Consider the following 21050-nt stretch of genomic DNA (forward strand, 5'->3'; position numbering starts at 1 on the left):
AAGGATATCCTTCCTTCCCAGTCTTCACAGACGGTCGGCATGGTGGGATGGAAATGCTAATGAAGCAGTGAGGTTAAAAATAATAAGCGGCCAGCCAGCCGCAGTGGCTCATGCCTGTAATCCCAGCACTTTGGGAAGCCAACGTAGCCAATCACTTGAGCTCAGGAGTTCGCGCCTGCGTGGCCAAGAAACGTGGCGAAACCCTGTCTCTACTAAAAATACAAAAGTTAGCCAGGCATAGCGGCACACTCCTGTAGACCCAGCTACTTGGGAGGCTGAGGCAAGAGGATCGCTTGAGCCTGGGAGTCAGAAGTTGCAGTGAACCAAGATTACACCACTGCACTCTGGCCTGGGTGACAAAGCTAGATCCTATCTCAAAATAATAATAATAATTGCCTGTTGTGGGTTGAACTGTGTACCCCCAAAATCCATATGCTAAAGTGCTAACCCCTGGTACTGCAGCATGGAACCTTACCTGGAAATATAATTGTGGCAGATGTAATGAGTTAAGGTGAGGTCACCCTGGAGGAGGGTGGCCCCTAATCCGACAGGACAAGTGCTCTGATAAAAAGGGGATAGCTGGACACAGATACACACACAGGGAGAGCACCGTGTGAAGAGCAAGGCAGGGGTCAGGGAGACAGAAGCCACAGAGCGCCAGGGATTGTCAGCAACCACGAAGAGCCAGGAGAGAAGCCTGGAAAAGGCTCTCTCCCTAACCACACTCCAGCCAGGCCCTCCAAAGCCTCTTCTCAAGCAGCCTTCAACCTTGGCCAACGACAACATAACCTCCCACGTGGTTTCTGACAGCTCAAGGCCATATTCCTAGGATGGCGCCAGCTCCCTGAAAGTGCCTGCCTGAGAAACTCGAAGCTGCCAGAAGAATCTGCTGCTGGCTCCTGCCATGCCCAGAGATACAGCCCCATCCCCCGGCCCCTTGGGAGGGCAGGAGCCTGACTTCAATGGGCACCAGCTTGCAGACTCAGGCGGGTTTCACAGGGACTGACCCCTTCTGCTTTCTGTAATGTGTCACTCTCTGAGCTCTGCTCCCCCTCTCCCATCCCATCATTCTCCCTTTAAAACACCCAGGTGGCCGGGTGTGGTAGCTCAGGCCTGTAATCCCAGCACTTTGGAAGGCCGAGGTGGGAGGATCACTTGAGCCCAGGAGTTTGAGACCAGCCTGGATAACACAGTGAGACCCCATCTCTATAAAAATACAAAAAAAAAAAAAAAATTCTTATAGCTGGGACTGGTGGCAAAGCTCACGGCCCTACTGCTGGGGCTCACTGCATCCTTGACCTCCCAGGCTCAGGCGATCCTCCTACCTCAGCCTCCCGAGTAGCTGGAAGTACAGGCGCTTTGCTGGGGCAGGGCTAACCCATGCACCAAGCACCGCCCTGGGCTGGCCTTTCCATGCCTCATCTCATTTACCACCTCCACCACCCAGACCAGTGACAAATCCGCTCCTGGGCACAGCTTCCCCTCCTCTGAGCTGCCTCCTCATCTCCCTGCTCACACCCCTCCTCCCACATTGGACTGTCTGACTTCACAAAGACTCAGTTCAGCTGCCACCTCCTCCAGGAAGTCCACCCTGATTCCTGAGTCTTGATTCCCTGTCCTGAGTGCAGACAGAGATCGCTGAGCCCCTGCCCTCTAGAACAGCTGGCCTGGGCATTGCCACCAGGTGGGAGACTGGCACCCTCTGAATGGCTCTGGGCACTTCCCATTTGCAAGTCTGTCTCCCCCACTAGCCTGGGAGTCCCCTGAGAGCAGGGGCCACGTCTTATGCATCCCTCACTCATGGTGCCCATTACAGGGCTCGGTGCAAAGTAGGCCTTCAGGGATTGAAGAATGAATGAATGAACAAAGGCATGCAGTGACTCGTCCAGGGTCATACACATAGTTAACAGCCCCAGTACTTCTGACTGCAAGGGCACATCACCTCCCTGGCAGCAGCCACTCTAGAGATATGTGCCAGATCCCTGGGAACAGGCGTCCTGGATTCTCTACATCCAGCCTCGTGCCAGCCTGCAACACTGTCATCTTTCAGCAGGAGCAGCTATGGAGTGGTGAGGCTGGCAGTGAGCCACCTGCGCTGACTGGAAAGCAAGTTCTGGCTCCAGCCAGCCTCCCTCTGGGGCAGCACTCCCAGCGCCTGAGATGCAGCAGCCCCAAGGCAGGCCTGGTCAGGCCACTCTGCCCTGGGCTTCTCTGCAGCCTCTGACTCCAGGGCCCGGATTGGCCTCACAACTGACACTGACTCTTCCAGATCTTCAAATTGGGCTTTTCTTTTTCTATTTAAAAACAAAATACTTAATGTAAAAGGAATGCATGCCTGTTAGAAAAGAACCCTGACAATATAGAGGTATATAAAGAAACGTGTGAAGTAAAAACTTAAAGCGCCCCCACTCCCCAGTCCAGCCACTGTGAACCTGTGAGTGTTGATCCTCCCAGACGTTTGACCCCCCCACGCACACACGGACACACTGATTTATTTTACAACCTCTCGGTTAAACACTCACACTCTGCCTTCTAATTCCAGTGAAGTCTTGTGTACTTTGTCTAGGAGGAGATTCTAAGCCATGGAACCCAGCACATGGCGCTCATCAGGATATGGTTAAATTAACGTTCTGCAGTGCACGGAACCCAGAAATGGCAGCCAGGTGTGTTGGCTCACACCTAGAAACTTTGGGAGGCCAAGGCGGGAAGATCACTTGAGGCCAGGAGTTCAAGACCAGCCTAGGCAACATAGCAAGACCTAATCTCTACCAAAAAAAGAAAAAAACTTAATTAGTCAGGCATGGTAGTGTGTACCCGTAGTCCCAGCTACTCTGAAGGCTGAGGCGGGAGGATGAATCGAGCACGGTAGTTCGAGGCTGCAGTGAGCTACGATTGCACCACTGTACTCCAGCCTGGGAGACAGAGCAAGACCCTGTCTCTGAAATAGAAAAAGAAACAGCATTAGACTCATAGAGAAAAACACGTAATCCTACAGCACTGACACTGCCGTCCCAAAAAAGGAGTGTCGGAGCGTCCGTCGCAAAGAGTCCTCTTCCATTTTTTCACTGAGCAGGTATTTCTCGAGTGCCGGGGACATGTCAAGCATGGTCATAACCACAGGGAATGAGGCCGTGAATACAGCAGACACTGAGCAGTGTGGGGAGAGGGACAATCAATGGAGAATCAGTAAAACCCTAAGCATGTCAGACCCCAGGTTCTAAGCCGAAAAGCGGGTAAGGAAGGTGGTGGGGGGCAGGGTGGGAGTGGGGTGAAGGCGGCTGGGTCTCTAATTCCCTGACCTGTCTCCTCCCTCTCTCTCAGTTGACACCCACCTGTGTCGCCCTGCACTTGCACACTTGGATAAAACATCACACCCACTGCCTGCCGAAGGGCCAGCCAGGAGCTGGAGAAAAATACCCCGGCCTGCGGGTGAATGTGCTCCCTGCAGGTGAAACTTGACCAGTGAGAAACAGGAGATGACAGAGCTGGACAGAGGCATCCCCTGCCGTGTGCTGTCACCTGTGGACGCCTCCCAAATGTGATCCCTGCCTGTGAACACCTGCAGGATTCCTGCATGCTGCAGACCCGGCGGCCGAGTGCTTTGGGGATGGCCATCGAGGTTCATTATAGAACTGGGAACATGTGGGTCCCCTCCTCGTCATCCTCACCACCCGGGGCTTGCACCTCCCAAATGAAGCATTAACACCCCAATCCCAGCCTCAGACTCTGCTTTCTGGAGGAGCTCCAACAAGAAGTCATTATAAACATTCCAAGAAGGCAGCAACCCCGTGAAGAAAGGGCATTTGGCAAAGACCCCAAAGAGTAGAGAGAAGAAGCCATGTGGCTATTTGGAGAAAGAGTGTTTTAGACAGATGTCTTAGTCTCTTCAGGCTGTTACAACAAAATACCATAAAGTGGGCAGCTTATAAACAAGATACACTTATTCTTTACAATGCTGGAGGCTGGGAAGTGTAAGATCAGGGTGCCGGCATGGTCTCGTTCTTATGAGGACCCCTCTCCCAGGCTGCGGACTGCTGACTTCTCACTGTGTCCCCTGCATGGTGGTGCGAACCCAGAACATCTGAGACAGGTCTCAGTTAATTTAGAAAGTTTATTTTGCCAAGGTTGAGACACACCTGTGACACAACTTCAGGAGGTCCTGACGACATGTGCCCAAGGGGGTCGGGCACAGCGTGGTTTTATACATTTTAGGGAGACAGGAGACATCAATCAATATATGTAAGAAGTCCATTGGTTCGGTCAGGAAAGGTGGGACAACTTGAAGTAAAGACAGGAAGACTCCAAGCTGGGAGGGGCTTCCAGGTCACAGGTAGGCGAGACACAAAGGGTTGGGTTCTTCTGAGCTTGTTATTAGCCTTTCCGAAGGAGGCAATCAGATATGCATCTGTCTCAGTGAGCAGAGGAATCACTTTGAGTAGATGGGAGGCAGGTTTGCCCTAAGCACTTTCCAGCTTGACTTTTCTTAGTGATTTGAGGGGCCCAAGATATTTTCCATTCACAGTGGAAAGGGCCAGTGCACCCCCTCAGGCTGTTTTTATAAGGACACTGATCCCATCAGTGAGAGCTCTGTCCTCACGACCTCCTCCCTCCCAAAGGCCCCGCTCCTAAAACCATCACCTTGGGCCTAGGATTTCAACACCTGAATTTGGGGAAGACACAAACTTTCATCCACTACAGCAGAGGAGGCAGCAGGTACAAAGGCCCTGAGATGGGAACATTGCTTGGTTCCTAAGAACAGCAAGGAGGCCACCGTGGCTGGAGCAAGTGAGCGAGGAGGAGGGGAATAGGAGACGCTATCAAGAGGAGGCTGGAGAGGGAGCCACGTAGGGCCTTGGAAACCATCATGGACTTGGGCTTTTGGTCTGAGTGCAGTGGGAAGCCGTTTCCAGGCAGATTCTAGGCAGATGTCCTTGTCCATACCCCACATTTTGAGGTCTTCAGCAGTGGAATGATGTGGTCTGACTTCAGTTTTAAAAAGATCACTCTGGCTGCTGACTTGAAAACAGACTAGAGGACAGTGATGGTGGAGGCAGGGAGGCCAGGGAGGCTGTCTCAGTAATCCAGGTATCAGAGGGCAGGGGCTTAAATCAGGGTGGAATTAACAAGAAAAGAGAGACTAGAAGAGGGTACATTTGGACAGCCCCCTGTGCTGACATTCTGACTGTGGGGCATGGGAGCAAGATGCCATTCCAGGATGACTCCAAGGCCTTTGCTCCAAGCAAGTGTTCTGATGTCATCTCTGTCTGCTGGTGGCCTGGGGCACTGGCTATCCAGGATGGCCTCACTACAACTTCACCAATTAAGATGATTTGCCACAGTGCAATATCTGCAAGGATCTGGCCACTTCTGGCTCACTCTCACCGGTGTGGTCCAGCCCCTTGGGGTTCCAGCTCATGGCAGGTTTCCCAGGACAGTTTCCCAGAAAGGGTCCTTGCATTGGCTTCCCGTGGCTGCTCTAACAAACCACTGCACACTTGGCAGCTTAAAGCAATACATATTCACTTTCCTATAGTTCTGGAAGCTAGAAATCCAACATCCCTTTCACTGGGCCAAAGCCAAGGAGGGGGCAGGGCTGCACTTCCTCGGGAGGCCCCAGGGAGAATCTGTCTCCTTGCCTTTCTCAGCTTCCAGAGACGGCCACATTCCTTGGCTCGTGGCCCTCCCTCCACCTTCAAAGCCAGCAGCACTGCATCCTACTGTGGTGGTCACGTGGCTTCCCCCTGGAGGGTCCAGTCTCCCTCTGACCCTCTCACAAGGGGCCTGTCACCACATACGGGGCTCACACAGCTGATCGAGATGTTCTTCCATCTCAAGACCCCTCATCACAGCTGCAAAGTCCCTCCTGCCTTGTGAGCTAACAGTCTAGTTTCCAAAGACCAGGACCTGATATAGTTAGGGTCCAGCCTACCACAGCCCTGGACTCCCATCCCTTAGCCATACGATGCCGTCAAAGCCCCCCGCCAGGGTCTCAGAAAGCGTGCTCTAGAATCACAGTACCCCAAATGCTGCCCCGACCCCCCGAGCCTCTCTCCTCCCTGGATCCTGCCCCACCATTTCCTCACTGTCTCGTTACTTCTCTAACACCCCCACACAGAGGTCCCCGTTGTTATCGCTGTTGCATTCTCTAGCTGTCCTTGGAGGGAGGGTCCATCCCACTCCGACAGGAAACAGAAGCGCATCTTACTCTTTCTGTGCTGAAGTGGCCGCGGGCGGGAGTCGGGTCCCGAGTGAGAGCCTCCCAGGACTGACCATTAGGTTTTCTATGTGCCAGCATTGACAGTAGACTCCTGCTAGTCCCCATGGTTTTAATTTAAAAATCAACAACTCATCGTAATGATAGCCACTTTAGGGCTGATAATCATTACCCCATTTGGTAATACTTAGAGCCATTATTTATTAATTACAAAAATATGTGACAGAGTCCGGGAAGGCCCTTTCCCAGTTATTCTCTCTTTTAACTCTTACACTAAGCCTGTGGTGTCAAGACCATCATCATCACCCTGAAATGGAGAAACTGAGGCTCGACGAGCTTGGGTAGGCCGCCAGGGCGGCACAGCCAGCAAGCGGCAGAGCCACGGTTTGGAGCGCTTCTGACCCTGCAGCCTTCACCTGCGTGACACTGTGCCTAAGAACTCGAACTCAGGAGAAACTGAGCAGGACCACACAGCACATGCGCTGCAGAGCCCGGGCTCCTCAAGTCACATCCTGCCTCCCTCCCCGCCAGTTCTTTCCCTTTCAAATGCTTTCTCCAGCTCAAGCAAGTCAGCGGTCCTGGAACTCAGAAACAAGGTCAGTTCAAGCCACCTTAGAGGAAGAATTGTTCTTCCCATGAGTCTTCAGAAAACTTGGCTCACACAAAACCACCCCAGCCTCCCTGAGCAAGAGGGAATTCTCCCGGAAACGCCCTCAGACTCCACCCGCACCATCGGCTCTCCTGGGTCTCTGCCTGTGGCCCGCACTACAGATCTCAGACCTGCAGGCTCCATACTCATGTGAGCCAATGCCTTATAATAAATCTGTTTCTACGTATCTACACATCCTACTGGTTGTGTTTCTCTAAGAACCTGACTAACACAATTGTGTTGTGACTGGACAGGAGAACACCCTTGCTCCTGAGGTGCAGGCTGCAGCATTTGGGGATTAAACATCATGATGTCTGCAACTCACGTTCAAATGGCTCAGCAAACCAAACTGTGTGTGTGTGTGCATGTGTGTGCACACGTGTGGGCGTGTGTGCATGTATTATAGATACTATTCCATGTGCATATGCCCATGGAATATAGAATATATACACACACATATACATAGAACATGTGTGCATGTATATCCTATGTATATGTGTGTATATATTCTGCATTTTTTTCTATGTATATATGTACTAGAGAGAGTAGGAACAACCACGGTTAAATGCTGAAGTTGCTAGACCGAGGGAAAAGCATACAGATGAACATGATTCTATGTTGTCAAACTTTCTCTAGATTTTCAATGTTCCAAAATAAAAATACAGGGCCGGGGCTGTCTGACCCCTTTCCCTGCCTCTCAGGATCAAGTCAAGACTCAGAGCCTGCTCTGGGAGCAGCTGGGTGTTGGAAGGGATCCAATAAGCTGCCCCCACTTTCCTGCCCTGATTCTGAACCAGCTGAGACACAGAACGAAGGAACCAGCAGATGGGAGCAAAAAGTCACCTTGAAGATGGGTGACACTGGGGCCAGAAGAAATAGGGATTAAGAGTCATACCCAGCCTAGACCGAAGCAGCCTGCCTCTGAACAGTTTGCTTCTGCACCCTCGGCTCCGCTTCCTGCAACCCTGGACCAGGTAGAGCAGAAAGGAGAGCAGATCCAAAGATCCCCCTACCCCACGCCCTGGACCTTTGGTATGCAGAAACGTGGAGCCAAGAGAACCAGCCAACTTGCAGGTAACCGCCCCATCCCCGGGGGGGAGTCAGGGACAGAGCAAGGAGTGGGCAGCCCCGAGGAAAACCCCAGCTCAAGGAAGCCAAGGTGCACCCCTGAGGCCCTGCCCACCTCACATCTGACTTTGCCCACCCTCTCCTCTGTGCTCTGCTCCCTCCTGAGCCTCTTAGGGACCCCAGACCCACCATGGCCTCAGCTGGGATTCTCGTCCTTCCAGTCTCTGCTGCTGTCACTGGCTCTCTGGGGACTGTGTGCCATTTTACACAGGGGTGGGTCCCTCCCCCAACCCCCAGCTCCTGGGGTCACTGCTGGTGGCATCCTTGCCTGTCCAACTGCCTTGGAAAGGGAACCTGAGAGGTGGCTCAAGCCCAGCCACCTTCTGTGACAGGGACAGGGACACAGAAAACTCACCATCACTGGCACAGCAGACTCCTGCTGTGACCGCTGCTAAAATAAGCATGAAGGCCAAGCTAGATACCAGATAGAGCTGGATACAGGTGTAAGGCGAGTGTGAACAGACCTGGGCATGAGATGAGCACGCAGGACGGATCAGCACTGCTGCTGCACCAGGGGCTCCTTACCTCCAGCCTCGCCATCCACACCTCCCTCTAGTATGTGGCTTCGACTTCCGCTTAACAGGAGAAGCTCCGTCCAGCACCTATGGTGTGGCTGGACCCCAATCATCATCCCCCAATGTAGGGACACAGAGAAGGCTGCTCACTGCTGAAGCCACCAGAACCGGAGTGAAGCAGCCAAGGCAGCTACCCTGAGACCTGCTCAGCGCTGGTCGTACGTACCGGAGAAAACCACACACTGGATGGGGAGGGGACTGGGTGAGGACCCTGTAACTCTGCAGCGTTATTCGGGGTGGTAGGAGTTGGAGATGGCCTGGGATCCTTTCCTGGCATGCAAGGTAGGTTAGACCACAGGGTATGCTGCGGTCTCTGGAGGCAGCAGAGATGTCCCTGAAGTTAATAGGGATGCAGCTTTAAAACCCGAACGCAGTGAAAGCAAGTAACTGGGAGCTGTACAGTACAATGCCACTGACGTGGATATAACTTACATGCCTATGCAGGTGTTTACCAAGAGCCACATATACATATCAGGTACAGCAGCACCGTGCCTGATAGCCCCAAACCAGAAACCACCAGTACCCATCCTCTGTAGAACAAATAGTCTGGGGAAGGAGGAGCAAGAGGGGTCTTTACAGATGCTCGTGAAGTTCTGTTTTTCCAACTGGGTGCTGATCACACAGGCTAGTCCATTTCGTGAAAATCCTTCCAGCTGTGCACATGACCTGTGCACTTTTCCATATGTATTCTCTATATGTATGTTATTCTTCAATTAAAAGTTCACTCAAAATACATGCACATTATTAGAGATCAATATACACTTTACAACCGGGCGCAGTGGCTCATGCCTGTAATCCCAGCACTTTGGGAGGCCGCAGTGGGAGGATCACTTGAGTCCAGGAGGTTGAGGCTGCAGTGAACTGAGATTGCACTAGTGCACTCCAGCTGGGTGACAGAACAAGATTCTGTCCCAAAAATACATGCATATAGATTTATACACATGCACACCGTACATAAGCAAAAATGCACATTAAACAACCTGAAGAAAAGTGAATGGAGAGAGGGGTAAAATAAAGGTGAACGCCCAGGTAGACGTGATGTGCGAGAGGCCCGTGGGAAGTGTGTGCCATGAACCAAGGTGGACGACAGACTCAACAGTTGGCCACTGATGACAGAACGGGAATCAAGGGGGTGAGGTGAAAGGGACACAACAGGGCAGAAGCAGCCCCCGGGCCATGGTGGCCAGAATGGGTTACAAAAAGAGCCAGTGCCTTCCCCTTGTCAGATAGGTGGGAATTTAAAAGGTTGCCAGCATTCAGCACCACAAAAGTGTGGGAAAATGGGGACTTTTGTGCCTTGTGCAATGGGACTCTAATTGGAATGGCCCTTTGCAGTCATTTCGACAATCCCTATGGAAGCTTCAAATATGTGACTTCGTTGACCCAGAAATTCTGCTTCTAGAAAAATACTTGAAGACTTGCAGGCACACACAAGCGTGATGTCCCCCGACGGTGAGGCGGCGATCTGTGTGCTAGCCAGAAAACTGGAAAACACGAAAGCGTCTCTCCACATCAGACTTGTGAAATAAGTGGAGGGTCAATCCGATGGAGACGGACCCCACAGCCACTAAAGAATGAGGCGGCTTTGTGCAAACTTACAGTGGAAAAGCCATTGACAGAGTGAGCGGGAGAGCCAGGTGCCAAACCACAAGCCCCACACCCTCCTGTCTCTGGAACGTAGAATTATGATTTAATACCTCATGCATTCACAGCACATCTCAAGGACTCCACCAAACTCTGAAGAGTGGTCACTGCTGGAGTGGAGTTAGGCGGCCAGGGGTTTTCTTTTTATACCCGTCTAACGTTTACATTCTCTACGGAAGGCACACACCATTTCTGCAATTTTTTAATGAAATCTGGGTATAAAAGATCCTCCCATATGGTTTACATCTGTTGGGACAGAGTTAGTCTAAAGCTCTATTTCAATTCCCTATCATGAGATGCAACAGGGTAAAACCCTTCATGACCATCAGTTCTGTTTGCACATTGAGAAAGTTTGCAAGCTGGGAGCGGGAAGGTCAGTTCCCAGTCCCAGAGGAACGAACCAGGCCCTCAGGTTTGCTAGCAGATTGCAGTTCGAGGAGCCGGACAAGATCATTTTCAACTTCCCCTCCAGAATCTTGTTCTAGCAGCCATCCCCTCTCCCGGATACCTCCTCAGCTCAGCCCCTGCACCTGGCCCTCATAACCTGCAGCCCAGCCCCAGAAAGACTGTGGTTTCATCACCCGCTGGAGGGCCGTGACCTCCGAGAGTGCAGCGAAGGCTGAACGAGATCCAGCGCTCAGTGTGGCTTGCTGAGCTGGGATGACAGGGCTTCTTAGATTCCTGCTCTAACCTTTGCCCTCACAGCTCCCCTTGGGGTGAAGAACATACCTCAGCCCCAGCTGCTGCTCCTTCCCTCCCAGATGGCTTCTTGTCGCCCTTCAGAACAGAGCTGAGACGCCATGGGGCTGGAGGTGGGAGCCCGTCACCACCAGACCATCCCTCCGGCTCTTAGTCATCTGTCTTGTCATTAGCAAGTTACTTGTCAGTTACACCCACAGGTCCGGGGGCCACTGAGGTTTGCAAAGGTGTCAACTCATCTCTTTTTTTATCCTTCAACTTTTAAGTTCAAGGCACATGTGCAGAATATACAGGTTTGTTACATAGGTAAACGTGTGCCGTGGTGGTTTGCTGCACAGATCACCCCATCACCCAGGTAGCTCAGATATGGTTATGGGAGGAAGGGAGGGAGTTGCCTGAATGCCACGACCACTTCTCTCCCACTTCTCTCAGGGCCTCCACTGGTTAGTCCCTGTTTGCCCTGTGGATACCCCACCTTTCTGACCTTTGAGGACCCTACCCCCACCTCCCCTGCCCTCTGGCTTCCAGGTGGGCTCAGCAAATGGGAGACTGGAGGCAGGAAGGTAGGGTGGAGGATTTGCTCCCCACAACTTTCCCCACTTCCGGCCCTGGCGCTGGGATCTGCAGCCACTGTGCTCCTCTTCTGCCTACAGCCTCACTGCTCGGGTCACAGCCTCCCATCCTCGACCTCCTCAGGCCAGTGCCTCCTCCACACCTGGTGGGGCCCCTCAGCCTCACCACGCCTCCACGGTCTTTCGTTAGTCCCTTTTCCATCGAGCCCCTCTGGAAGGGGTCCCTAATCCCCGGAACCTGTGATTGTGACCTTATCTGGAAATAGGGTCTTTGCAGATATAGCTCAGGTTCTCTGGATGAGATCGTCCTAGCTGAGGTAGACCCTAAACCCACAATGACTGGTGCTCTTCTCAGAAAGAGGAGACAGGAGAGAGACAGAGACACAGAGGGAGGCCATGAGAAGACGGAGGCGGAGGCTGGAGTGCAGCAGCCGCAAGCCAAGCAGTGTGGAGGATGGCCCACAGCCACCAGAAGGCTGGCAAGAGTCGTGAATCAGACCCGCCCTCAGTCCCAGGCAGGGCCAACCCTGCCCACACCTGGACTTTGGACTCCTGGTTTCCTGAACTATGAGAACTGTCATTTGAGGGCAGCCAGTTTATGGTGACTTGGTTCTCCCACCTTAGGAGACAGAAGCTCCCCCTCGTGGGCTGTCTGCTCCCCTCTGGGGCCCGGGCAACCGTAGGGCTAACGGAGCAAGGTTGACAGCTGATGGCTTCCCCTGCCCTGAGTCCCCCATCCTGGGAGAAGCCCAGCATCGTTCAGCAGCCACCTTGTTTTCCCCGAGCTACTCCACTGGAGCGTGGATGGCAGACGCCCACCCAGTGGAACCCGTCTCTAAGGACAAAGCCGTGGCACAAGTGGGAGAAGCCAGGGGACCTGCAAATCTGCCTCCCATGAACGTCCGCACTTCACATGGGGTGTGATGAGACCACGTCCTCCGTCACCGCCCCGCTGGAGCCACCTTGGAGAGAGGCTGTCAGAAGCCTGTGGCCCAGGCCAGGGGCGAGTCCCACCAACCCTTGTTTCTGAAGGGGCCATCCTGTGGTGCGTCAGCCCCACCCTGCCAGGTTCCAAGCAGCTTCTCCCCGCAGCTCTCAGAAACATCAGTGTGGCCAGAGCTTAGGGCGGATTCCCCAGGCCTCGTGCCAAGACGTAAATCTTGGCAACCCCAGTTTTCCCACTGGCCTTTAGCTGCTCAGAACTGCATGATGCTGCTTCTGGACACACACATGTGGCAAAAGCAAACGTTCACCAGGGGTCTTTCTCCTCAGGAGGAAAAATGGCAGAAGCGTCCTCGGTTCAGCCAGTGTGGTGTCCTTGTCTTTCTTCTTCTCTCCGTGGGTCTGCTCCTGAACCCCGCTGTCCTCTGTGTTTAGCTAATCCCAAGGCTTCACGGGGTTCATCTTTTGTCTTCATTTGCTCAAGGGCAGTAGTCCCTGCCAAAGACAGGCTCTTCCAACAGACAGCCTCCTCCTTCCCCAAGGTTCACCCCAGTAAGAATCCCAGCCCTAACCTGGCTGGGCACCGGCCCAGGGCACACCGGGGCCTCTGTGGTGAAGCTGAATTTTCATGCTTAGTTCAGCTCAGCTGGAACCCCCAAGCAGACCAGAGCACGAGCAGGCAGCAGGGCCGAGAGGCGTTCACTCTCACGCCCCTTAACAAATGTGCGCTCCCAATGTGTACTGGCCTTCCCCAGCAAGACTTCACCTGACGGGTTTACATGAAGCCTGGGGACCCCAGTGCGTGCAGAGAGCCAGGGCCATGTGAAACAGCAGCAGGGGAAGGTGGCTTGAGGCCCCTGGACATAGACACCAAGTTCCCCCAATGCCAACCAGGGCCTCCCCCACAGATGTCGGATGTGTTCTGTGAGGCTCCGACCCACCCAGAAAAGCCACCTCCCGTGCCAAGTCAGGAAACGTAACCTAATCGGGTGTCCTAATCGCTTTCCATAAGGACGCCAGTCCTATTGGATCAGGCTCCACCCTAAAAACCTCATTCAACCTTAATGACCTCTTTATTTTTTTATTTTTTATTTTCTTTGAGACAAAGTCTCACTCTGTTACCCAGGCTGGAACACAGTGGTGCCATCTTGGCCCACCACAACCTCCACCTCCCAGGTTCAAGTAATTCTCCTGCCTCAGCCTCCAGAGTAGCTGGGATTACAGGTGCGCACCACCACACTGGGCTAATTTTTGTATTTATAGTGGAGACAGGGTTTCACTATGTTGGCCAGGCTGGTCTCGAACTCCTGACCTCAAGTGATTCTCCCGCCTCGGCCTCCCAAAGTGCTGGGATCACAGGCGTGAGCCGCCGTGCCTGTCCTGGACTTAATGACCTCTTTAAAGGCTCTGTCTCCAAATGCAGTCTCATTCTGAGGTCCTGGGAGTTAGGGCTTCAGTACCGGAATCTGTGGGGGACACAAGTCAGTCCACAGCACTGAGCATCTCCATTCACTCAGCAGAGTGAGAACCCCCAGGTATTTCTGGGAGGTTCCTTTGACAGAAGCTGTGAAGCTCAGAACATTCTCCTGGTGGCAGAGTCCATCCAGGTCCATTGTTTCCTTCTCCCCTCCCCTTTCCAGGCCAAGACAGCAGCACCTCCCAGCCCTCCTTGCGGCTGGGTAGGGCCGTGGGCCTGGGTCTACCCCCTCCCCCAGTGTGGGGAGATGTGAGGTGCACCACTCTGGGATCCAGCCAGAACATCCCAGGGGTGACCCCCGCTCCCCGGTCCACCTCCACTCCCCATGGAAGCTGTGAGGGAGGGCGCCTCAGTCCAGGGCCAGTGCTTAGAGAGAGTTGCCAGGAGGGCCAGTGCCAGGAGCTCCCACGCCGGGCTCCTCGGTGCCAGACCCTGAGCTCTCGGGTTATTTCTTACCGCAGCACATCCTATGGGCCAAACAATCGCTCATCACCCCACGGCAATGCCAGCAGCAGCCATTCACCAACTCACACAATCCTCTCCCGTGCTCCAAACAAAGGTCTCCTGGGCACCGGCATGCCAGGCTCTGCAGCTGAGTCCCAGGGTGAGAATCAAACTGACTCGTGACACAGGGGAGATAGGGAAGCCCGGGAGGGGCACCGACCAGGAACCTGGGACGAAGGAAGCCCCGAGTATCCTGGTTAAACAGGCAGACGCTGGCTTCAGACAGGCCTGGTTTCAAATCTCAGCTCCACCTTGTGCTAGCTATGAGACCTAGGCCATTCCCTTAAACCTTCTGAGCCTGTTTTCCCACAAGTGAATTGGGGCCCAAAGTCACAGCAATCCCACAGGGTGGTGTTGTGGATTGAGACAATGAATGGCAAGAGCTTACTTAGCTCCTCTCCCGGCCCAGTGGAAGAGAGCAATGAACACGGGCAATCATTGTCACTATTGCTATTGTTTTGCCATAAGCTGAAACCTGAAACCTGAACCAGGAAAGGCAGTGTCCGGTGCTCAGGCACAGAGGCGAGAAGGAGGGCAGCAACATACCCAGATCGCAGGAGCCGAAGGGCTGGAGCCGGGGTGCCGGGGAGCCTGGGTGAGCGTGGCCAAGACAGCCCTGCAGAGCCAGGCTACAGACCTGGGCCTTCCGGACCCGCCAAGCTACAGGGTCAGGCTTGCCTGTGATGGACTCACTCCCACTAAAGTGTGAAGGGCACACAGAGGCCAGCGACGAAGGAGGCGGCTCTGGAGATCCAAGTATGTGATGGGGGCCCCAGGCCTGGGCAGGGACAAGGCAGATGCCACAGAGGTGAGAGCTCTTTAGAAGGGAGAAACAAGAACCGGCACCTGTTGCAGCAGGCGGGATGAGGCCGAGGGTGGCGTGGAAGTGTCCACGCCATCTTTCGCCATCCACGGCCATCTGGAGGCTCAACTTTCGCCCTGTGGAGCACTCGGGCCGCCCATGCACGAGGCCACTGAGCGCCAAGGAGACGTGGGAGTTGTGTGTTGGGAGGCAGATCCCTGCACCCACTGAGCTTCCAGACCCTCTCACAGTCTGAACTCACAGGATAACAGTTCTCATCTGTGTGCACAAGTGAAGATAATCAATCTCTATTTGGGGCAGGAAAGGGGGATAAGCGTTGTTACCCACGGGAGACATAGAACGATGGCTCCGAGACACGAACATGATGAATAGCCGGGGGTGTGATTGATGAGGGGAGATTCAAGAAACCAAAGCTGGATAGCCAGAGGAGGAAACTGTCAGAACGGAGGTGCGCGGAGGGGAGGAACACTGGCTCCGAGAAATTCCACTGCGGGGCTGATCCATCGGGTGACACCGGGAGAAAAGGTGACAAATGAACAAGCAGTCTGTAAGAAATGACTTTTTAATGTCTAGAAGGGATTGCCTGCCAGGTAGCAGAGAAATGCCCCATGAGAAGCAGAGACAGGCAGCCCCAGGCCTGGGATGGCAATTAACATGGGGCCTGCCCACGTGTGGGAAGCCAGGCCCTTGGTGCCCAGAAGTGGCACGTACAGTGGGGGATGCAGGACTCTGCTACTGACAGACGGGCTGATGGTCCTGTGACCTGGCCCTCAAATGTGCCTGTAGTAGTCAGGGCTCTCCAGAGGAATGGAACAGAATGAGAACAGGGAGTAGAGGGGCTGGTTATTTTTAAGAAATTGGCTCACCTGACTGTAGTGCCTGGCCAGTCCAAAATCTGCAGGGCAGGCTGGAGACCCAGAGAAGAGCTGATGGAGCAGATGTCACAGCTTGAGTCCTGAGCCGCCCACGGACAGAATTCTCTCCCCCTTGAGGTGGTCAGGCTTTTCCTCTTAAAGTCATCAACAGATTGTATGAGGCCCACCCACATGTGGAGGGTCCTCAACGTTACTCAGAGCCCAGTGATTTAAATATTACTCTTGTCTTAAAAAATTACCTCCATAGCAATACCCAGATGGGTGTTTGACTACATGTCTGGGTAGTGTGGCCCCGCCAAGCTGACACATTCCATTAACCATCGAGGGCATATTTGTCCTTAGGGGCTCCTGTGTGCCCCGCCTGGTGGGGGGATGTGGTTCAGAGGACACAGTACCACCCTCAGGAGCCCACAGTGAGGTGTGCAGGAGGATAAACAGCCCCTCTCCTCTCGGCCCATGCTCCTGTCCAGCCGAGAGCCCGACGCAGGGTTCACACTCTCCCAGCTCAGAGTGTGCGCTTTGTTACAATTAGGCCAGGATGAAAGAAGGGGCTCCTTGTTGCTCTACCCCAGAATGAAACTCACTCAGCAGGGCTGAACCACCACGGGCCTCCTCCATTCACCCCAGCAGCTGAGGGCAGTCCAAAGCTCACCCTCTTTCTCTCTCCCTCTCTCCAGGCAGATCTCGGAGAACCTTAATAACAAATACCTACTCTATGCCAGGCACCGTTCTAAGTCCGGTAAGTAATAATTCTCAGAACCCTCTCAATAGTGCAATGCCCATTTCATAGATAAGTAAACCAAGGTGGGGAGGTGAGGTAAGTTGCCCAAGGTCGCAGCCAGGATTTGGACCCAGATGGTCAGGCACTCGCCCCCAACCTTGCAGACTGCCTTTCAGCAGGAAAGCAGGGAAGGGGCTGAGCATGCCATCCTCCCCGCCAGACTCACTATCTGGGAGTCCCTCCTGCTTCCCAAGGAAGGTGAAAAAGGGCTGGGGAGGGAGGCACGGCGGGGCGGGCACTGGATGTCAGTCCAGCATAGGGTTGCCAGATACAACCAGGATGCCCAGCTAAACTTGAGTTTCAGATAAGCAACAAATAATTTTTCAGTATATCCCAAATGTTGCATGAGACATACACTGAAAAATTGTTAATTGTAAATCTGAAATTCAGGTTGAGCTGGGAGCCCTGTGTTTCTGAGTGCCGAATATGGCCCTGCTTCACCAGGATTCCCTCCACGTGGACATGGTGGGTACATGGGCTCATGTTCCTGCTGACAGCCATTGGTGTCCATTAGAAGGGAGCCCCAGGGCTGTGAGAGCCTGAGGGGACATCCTTGCAGGGAGTAGATCTCAGGGGTGTTACCCGCATCCATCGTTCCCCCATGCTGGGCCCCCACTCAGCACCAGGCTCAGGCATGGGTGCCGGGACACAGACTCCACAGTGGGCGCTTCTGGGGGCTACTATCAGCCTTGGCTTTATTTTGGCTCTATTTTCCCTTACTCAACTCCCACACAGCAGCGGTGTTGAAAACCGCCCCAGACGGGCAGAGCAACGCGGCACACACCTGGCTACTTACAGTTGTTTGAGATTTTTTTTTTAACTTTTTATTGTATTTTATGTTTTATTTTTGTCTCCAGCCTCTCGGAGGAGAGATCTTTTCATTATAAGGAATAAAACATGGCTACAACAGACCTGCTCCGTGCTCCTCCGAGGGCACTGTCCTTCCTCCCTCTTCCCAGACAACGATGACAGGAAGCTGGTACACAGCCAGTGTTTCACTGTTTTTACTTTTGCTACTTATGTGTCCATAAAGAAAATAGAGAATTATGTTGTTTTAAAAATGCACTTAAATGACTTAAATCATAACTCCGCAATTTGCTCCTTCTCTCAACATTGCATTAATCCAAGCTAAATAACAAAGCAAACAGAACAAAAAATGCCTTCTCCGAGGCCTCTTAACAGCCCCGACAGGACCTGTGAGTCACCTGCACCAGAAGCTTCACTTCCCCACTGTTTCTCTCTTCCAGAAAACAAAGTTCATCACGGTTCAAGGGAATACACGGATGTTTCCTAATTCTTTGAATCATATGGTAAGGGGGAAAATGCTACATATCAAAACTTGCAGAGTACAACAGAAGTTGTTCTAAGGGGGAAATTTGTAGCCTTAATATTTTGTTTGCTTGAGACAGAGTCTCGCTCTGTCGCTAGGCTGGAGTGCAATGGCGTGATCTTGGCTCACTGCAATCTCCGCCTCCTGGGTTCAATCGATTCCCCTGCCTCAGCCTCCCGAGTAGCTGGGACTACAGGCACCTGCCACCACACCCGGCTAATTTTTTCTGTTTTGGTAGAGACGGGGTTTCACCATGTTGGCCAGGATGGTCTCTGACTCTGCCCGCCTCGGCCTCTCAAAGTGCTGGGATTACAGGCATGAGATACCACACCCGGCCGTCTTAATATTTTATATTAGAAAAGAAAGGCTGAAAACTAACGAGCCAAGTATCCAATAAAATAAAAATAACAACTACAGAAACCCAAAGAAAGTAGAAAGAAGATGACATATAAATGAAACAGAAAACAAAGAAACAATAGGAAAAATCAACGCCAATGTTTGTTATTTGGGGAGACTGATAAATACGTATACTAATCTCTGGCAAGAGCCGTCAAGAAAAAATTAGAGAATGCAAAAATAAACTATATTTGGAGTAAAAATATGAACATGAGTACAGACTTACTAGAGATTAAAATACTAATAATATGATAAGCATCTTAATACATTTTAAATGTAAAATGAAATAGGCATTTTTCTAAAAATAACCATAATAACTGAACTGACTCAAAGAAATAAAAAATTTGAAGATCTCCACTATTTAAAACAAGATATGCAAACCAATAGTTTCTCATAAGGGGTCAGGCACGGTGGCTCATGCCTATAATCCTAACACTTTGGGAAGCTGAGGCGGGTGAATCACTTGAGGTCAAGAGTTCGAGATCGGCCTGGGCAACATGGCAAATTCCCATCTCCACTAAAAATCAAAAAAAAAAAGTATATAGCTGAGTGTGGTGGTGCGCGCCTGTAATCCCAGCTACTTGGGAGGTTGAGACAGAAGAATCACTTGAACCTGGGAGGTAGAGTGATTGATATCACGCCATTGCACTCCAGCCTGAGCAACAGAGCGAGACTCCATCTCAAAAAAAAAAAAAGAAAGAGAGAGAGAGAGAAAGAAAGAGAAAACAAAATAAAAAAATCTAAGAAATATATGTAAAACCTTTATGAAGAATTTTTTAATGGAGGTATAATACATACACAGTGAAGTTCACCTTTTTTAGTGTATAGTTTTATGAGTTTTAACAAATCCATATAGTCATGGAGCCACCATGATCAGGATAAGGAACACTTCCATTGGCCCAAAAGGTTTGCCCTGAAGCTGTCACCTGTGGCAAACATCCTATGTACCCAGTGGAATGTGTACGATACACAGAAAATTCTGTCCTGCTCCAAGGGGCTGAACCAGGGCTGGGTCAGTGGTGACAGGCACAGGTCAGATGGGAGACCTTCCACTAATGTGACTCTGGTTAAAACTAAGGTTTTCAGGCATGAAGGAGTTGGACGTTTTGTACAGCGGAGCCATAGCCCCCCCCACCCCACGGGTTTCTCTGACCCTGAGACCTGATGTACAGAGCGGTTAGGAGTCACACAGCCCATGAGCGGCAGAAGTCCCAGCACTGCCCCTCAATCTGCCCGTCGCAGTCACTTCCTCCCGACCGTGGACTCTTCTTCCCGGCCTTTCCCTTCAAGCTGGAGGCCCAGAAGTGTGCAGAGGACAGTGAGGGACCTCAAGTGTGGACATCACACGAGTACTGAAAAAGGACCCCTAGTGCTTCCGTGAAATGAGGCCTCCAATTGCAAAGCTGCTTTCTATCAGATGAGGTCATGGACAGTAGCGAGGGATGGCAGTGGGGTGAGTGGGAGGGAAACGGTCTGGTCTGCTGGAGACTTGGCCACCGGGTGTCCGCAATGCCAGCCTCTACCACTAAAGCATTCATGTTCCCAACAGAAGCGGTGCCTGGCTGCCGACCCACCCCACCCGGGATGAGGCAGCCCCCAGCAGAATGAAGGACTCTGTGCCCAGTGCTCTCTGGGGCCTTGGTACCAGGTCCTCAGCAGTTGGGCCAGCCCTGCTAGTCCCTCATCCTGGAAGAGCCCCAGAGAATAGGGGCCATGCCCACACTCACTGTGTCCCCAGCACTGCATGCAGGCTGGCGCACAGCAGCCACAGGACTCAGGTGCAGGGTGAGTGGGGCTCCAGGGAAAGTGGGCACCCTCAGGCCTCGGCACATGGAGGCTTCCTGCCCCCACCTCCTGGGAGGCTGCCCAGTCAGGCTCCTACCTGGGTTTCCAGTGCTCCCCTGGGATCCTACAGCCCTGCGTGGTGACGGGCGCACTCCTCATGTCTTCCCCGCTAGCTTTGAATGTCTCCAAGACAAGACACAGCTGGGGCCAGATCCTGTCTTCCTTCCCCACTTACTTGCTGTGTGACCTTAAGCAAGTCACTCAACACCTGTGTGCCTGTTTCCTCATTTGGAAAATGAAGTTAATAAAAGCACCTTATATGTGTTAACTATGGAAGATTAAATGAATTCATACCAAAAAAAAAATGCTGTTCCCATCTCTATTTCCAGTGTCCAGGGTCTCAGAATTGCTTGCTGAATAGATGGCTGCCTGGACAAAGGACTTTGTCCCTCTGGCCCCCTCATGTAGACTCTCTCTGGTAATAAGGCCATTGCTGACCAGTGATGAGAAGCTGAGGAGCATAGACAGGCACCTGCCTGGGTTCAGATGCCAGCTGCGCCCCTCCTTGCTGTGTGACATTGGATGCTCCCTCAGCCTCTCTGTTTCTGCTGTGTAAGTGAGGATGGTTGTGCTCCTGCCTCCCTGCAGAACTGCTG

Source organism: Theropithecus gelada, chromosome 5 (assembly GCF_003255815.1).
Source record: "Theropithecus gelada isolate Dixy chromosome 5, Tgel_1.0, whole genome shotgun sequence".
Classification (NCBI taxonomy): Eukaryota; Metazoa; Chordata; class Mammalia; order Primates; family Cercopithecidae; genus Theropithecus; species Theropithecus gelada.